Genomic DNA, 5,539 nt, shown 5'->3' on the forward strand with positions numbered 1-5,539 from the left:
CCAGGAATCTATGTCTATTTTTGTTGCGTCATCTTGCTACATCAGCTCTCTATGTGTGTGGCACCACTCCTGGCTGGGCTTTCTTTCGCGCTGGGTGGCTCTCCTTATGGGGCACACTCCTTGTGTGTGGGGCTTCCCTATGCGGGGGACACCCCTGGGTGGCACAGCATTCCTTGTGCACATCAGTACTGCGCATGGGTCAGCTCCACATGGGTCAAGGAGGCCCAGGGTTTGAACCCTGGACCTCCCATGTGGTAGGCAGATGCTCTATCCACTGAGCCAAGTGTGCTTCCCTTGTGTCATCTTGCTGCATCAGCTTTCTGAGTGTGTGACACCACTTTTGGGCAGGCTGTGCTTTTTTTGTGTAGGGTGGCTCTCCTTGCGGGGCACACTTCTTGTGTGTAGTGCTCCCCTATGCGGGGGACACCCCTGCATGGCACGGCATCAGCATTGTGTGTGGATGAGCTCACCAGATGGGTCAGGAGGCCCTGGGTTTGAATCCTGGACCTCCCATATGGTAGGTGGACACTCTATCAGTTGAGCCACATCTGCTTCCCTGGATAAAGAATTTTCAGCTGATAGGTTTTCTCTTTCAGTATCCTCATTGTATCATATCACTGTCTTCTTGCCTCCATGGTTTCTGATGAGAAATCCACCCAGTTTTACTGGGCATCCCTTGTGTGTGACGGTTTGCTTCTCATTTGCTACTCTCAGAATTTTCTCTTTATCTTTGACAGCTGACATTCTGAGTAGTATGTGTCTTGGACTAGGTCTCTTCTCGTTTGTTCTGATATACTCTGGACTTCTTGGAAATGTAAGTTCATTTCTTTTGTGAGAGTTGGCAAATTATCAGCTATTTCTGCAAATACTCTTTCTGTCCCCATTCCCTTTTCTTGTCCTTCTGGAACTCCCATGACATGTACTTTGTTGCATTTGTTATCACTGAACTACCTGAACCATGCTCAGTTTTTTCCATTCTTTTCTGTCTTTGTTCTTTTCTCTCTTTAATTTCAGCTGTTCTGTCTTTGGTATCACTTATTCTTTCTTCTATCATTTTGATATGTTGTTGTATGCTTCTAATTGTTTTTTTCTTTTAATATAATGAACTTTATTTTTAAAGAGGTTTTAGATCACAGAAAAGTTACGTTGAAAGTATGAGGGATTCCCATGTATGCCCCTTCCTCTCCCACATCATCCCCTATATATATTTTAAATGTATCAGTACAATTTATTATGATGTATCTGTAAAATCCACTCATTAAAAAAATGCACATTTAAAACATGACTCACTTGTGGTATCTAAACCCAATGTAATCTAAAAAATAAAACTATCATTGTGACACTTATCAGTACTTCACACATCTAACAAATACTGAAGGAGGCAACTGCCTTGTTATAACTTCTTTAATGCCAAGAACTTAAGCACAAATCAAAATTAAGAGAAACTTCAGAACGTTCAATTTGCATGCATTTTTGGCTGAGCTTTTGAAGATTCCACATGTAACAGAACCACAACTTTGAATCAAAATTAATATTAAAAACATTTAAGCCATGTGACAAACTTACTGCACAGAGGGAAGGAAAACAGAGTGTATAGTAACAGCACTATGTTTCTAGGAGAGAAAGCAATCACTTATTTCCTTTATCATAATACAAAAGTCAATGAGTCAGCGTTTTAATAACACTAAGTTACTTACTATTTAAGAATTTGCTTTTCAAGTTGTGTCTTTAAAATGTATTCATCCATATATTTGGATTAAATTAAATTTATACATCAATAACATTTTGCTCTTTTTTAATATTATATCTTTTATTTATTTTTAAAAGATACATAGGTCATACACAATATTACATTAAAAAATATAGGAGATTCCTCTTCCAGAATTCTAATCTTAACTATAAACCATAATTTACCAAAACATAGTCCAAACACTATATAATAATGCTACTGTTTCAATTTATATACTTCATCTGAAAAACTTACCTTACAAACAGGAATTTTGCCCTGTTCTTCCAGATTAAATGTCTCTATGTCTAAAACTTCAAACGATGAGAAAAAAAGATTCAAATAATTCATGCTATGCATTTTCCATCATCGGGCTTTGATAAAAACAGAGCCACCTGGTTTTGGGGCACCATCTCAGTGACAGTCTCTACAGTCTCTACAGAAGCAGACACAATAACCAGTGTTTTGTTTGTGGAAGCTGTCTTCTGTTTCGCAGCAATAGCTGCAGAAACAGGAATGATGTCTTCACTTTCAAAGTCATAGTTAGGAATTGACTTTGGTGAGAAATCTGTTACTTCTGATGACTCACTCTTTTCACTTTTTTATTTTTTAAACAATACTTTGATTACATAAATGTTACAGAGAATATATAGGGGATTCCCATATGCCCTTCTCCCCACACCTCTCACATTTTCCCATGTTAGCAACATCTTTCATCAGTGTGGTACATTCATTGCAATTCATCAACACATTTTGGAGCATTGTCACTAAGCATGGATAATAGTTTACATTGTAGTTTACACTCTCTCCCATTCGATTCTGTAAATTATGGCCAGATATATAATGGCTTATATCTGTCATCATCATGTCATTCAGGATGATTCCTAAGTCTCAAAAACACCCCCTATTACATGTGTTTTTCCCTCTCCCTAACCCCAGAACATTCATGGGTCACTGCCTCCAAAACAATGGTATTTCCTCTATTGCTAGAATCACAATAAGTCTATAGTAGAATTTTAGTAGGTTTATTTTAGTCCATAGTTCATTTCTCAATCCTGAGGACTCTGGGATGGTTTGCCCACTCCATTAATTGAGGGGCTTTGATTTCATACATCTGCTGGATGGGACACTCTTGCTTGCAATTGTAGGCACTCTTGGTTCCTTGGTATGTTGTTTGTCCATCATCTCCTCCCTGTTAGTTGTCCTGAGTGAGTCCATTGAATTGGAGAGTAGGTGTTGCAACTCCATTGAGATTCATGTCTCAGTTGGCACATGGACAGCTCAAAGATTTAAGTCTCTTGGATGTCCACCTACCAACTCTAGTACTAATTATAGGTTCAAATAGAAAGACAGAAGAACCTGCATAGGGAAACCACTGCTGGGTCTAACTCTGTCACACTGGGGAACATAAATACCAGATTAGGGCTTTCTGGCAAGAGGCCAAATTCCTGAGCTATCTGCCCTTACTACAGGGTCTGGATGTCTCCGTATCCCTGAGGAACTTCACTATTTGGGGTAGTACCTACTTTGGCTGTCAATGAAATCCTGTTGGTATGTGCATAAGCACTATCTCTGGGATGGCCTCCTGACTCACTTTCAAGTCTCAGCCATACAAGCTCATTTGTCTTTAGCTTTCCCCCATTTTGGTCAAGATTTTTTTTTTTTCCGGATGCATTGATTGTTTTCATCATGCCCCAAGCTGGGGGGGGGGGAGTTATTGCTTTTGATTCACTCTTTTTAATCTTCTATGCCACTTTCTGCTTCTCCTGAAGTGTTCTCACCTGAGAAAGGTCTTCTTTCCATACTTCAGGGTTCATCGGATAGATGTGAAGGGATACTTGATAACTTCAAATTGCTTCATCCATTTTATTCTTTGGCTCTCTGTTGTCATATTGTTCTATTGTCTGTCTTCTTATCCTTTAGTTTACACTCTTCCTAATAATCTTTATTTCTAAACTCTTCTCCAAATCTCTCACCCTTGATTTTTCCTTTCAGGCTGCAGCACCTCCTTTAGTATCTTTTGCAAATCTGGTCTTTTGGTATCATATTTTATCAGTTTTTATCTGTGAAGACTTTAAACTTACCCTCATTTTTAAAGGACAGCTTTGCTGGATACAGAATTCTTGCTGGCAGTTTTTTTCTTTCAGTACCTTAAATGCATAATACCACTCTTTTCTCTCTCCCATGGTTTCTGATGAGAGATCTGCACTTAATCTTATCTAGTTTTCCTTGTATGTGATGCTTTGCTTTTCTCTTGCTGCTTTCAGAATTCTCTCTCTCTGTTATTTGTCATTCTGAATAGTAGGTGTCTTGGGTAGGTCTATTTGGATTTATTCTGTTTGGGATGTGTTGTCCCTCTTGGATATTGATATTTGTATAAGGGTTGGGAAGTTCTCAGTCATTATTTCCTCAAATATTCTTTCTGCCCCCTTTCCATTCTTTTCTTCTTCTGGGACCCCAGTAATGCAAATGTTTATGCATTTTGCATTGTCATTCAGTTCCCTGGGACTCTGTTCCATTTTTTCCATTCTCTTCTCTTTGTGTTCTCCTGTCTTTTCCAGTTCTGATGTTCTGTCTTCAAAATCACTGATTCTGTCTTCAAGTAATTCAAATGTGCTCTTATGTGCCTCTAATGTATTTTTAATCTTGTCCATCATGACTTTCATTCCCATAAATTCTGTTACTTTTCTTTGCAGGCTTTCAAATTGTTCTTTGTGCTCTCCCAGTGTCTTCTTAATATCCTTTACTTCTTTCGTCATATATTCTTTAAATTCTTTGAAGCGATTTGGAGAGTTGTGTGATTATCACTGATTAATTGTATTAAATCCTATATCTCTTCAGGATATTTGGTTAGTTCTTTTGGCTGGGCCTAGTATGGCTTGTAATTTTTTGCTGATGTCAAGGCATCAGGCATCTGAATATCTTGGTGTATTTCCTCTGATGGCTAATTTCTCTCTCTTGCCTATTGTTCCCCCTCTCCCCCAACAGCTCTTCTTTGATATTTTGTTCAATTTATTCTCAGACTTTAAAATTTCCCAGCTTAGGCTTTCAAAACCAGGCCAGGGAATCACCAGTAGGGTGCAGGTTTTCTCCCAGGGACTGGATACAGAGAGCACAGTTTTTGTCAGTGCAGTTTCCAGAACCGCCAGCAGATGGCACTAGACAGTGCATCTTTCCACAGAGGTGTTTCAGTCTTGGCTTTCCTGTGTTCCTTTGTTGAATCTCCAGATCAGAGATTCAAAGAGGGCTCTGCTGGCCGAATTCACTGAAGGAAAGCAGCCCATCCTCCCCTCCCTTTTCCTTTGAAACATCTGACAGGGAGGAAGATGTCTGTTCCCCTCTCAGTTGGCTACAGTGAGCCAGGGGTTTTACCCCAGCTTAATATCTTGGGGGTGAGGGAGGAGAGCCTCTCCTGGCTGCCTCAGGGGCTCGGGAACTCAGGTTTGTCTTTTTGGCTTCTTCACCTCTCTGTCCCTCACCCTTCTGGGAGTTGTGTAGCACTGTCCTGGTCTTCAGACCCTCACAGCCGTTCCCATGCACAGCTTTTGACTCTTTCTCTGGAGTTTTTGTGAGAGTATCCAGCTCTGCCTGTTAGCCCATCACTATCTTCCCACAATTCCCTCTAAAGTATTTTTGATCTCACCTATCATTTCTTTCATTCCCATGAGCTGTTACTTTTCTATTCAGGTTTTCAAATTCTTCTTTGTGCTCTCTCAATGTCTTTTTTTTTCTCAAAGATTTATTTTATTTTTTTCTTTCCCCTTCCTCCCCCATTGTCTGCTCTCTGTGTCCGTTCTCTGTGTTCTTCTGTGC

Source organism: Dasypus novemcinctus, chromosome 6 (genome assembly GCF_030445035.2).
Source record: "Dasypus novemcinctus isolate mDasNov1 chromosome 6, mDasNov1.1.hap2, whole genome shotgun sequence".
Lineage (NCBI taxonomy): Eukaryota > Metazoa > Chordata > Mammalia > Cingulata > Dasypodidae > Dasypus > Dasypus novemcinctus.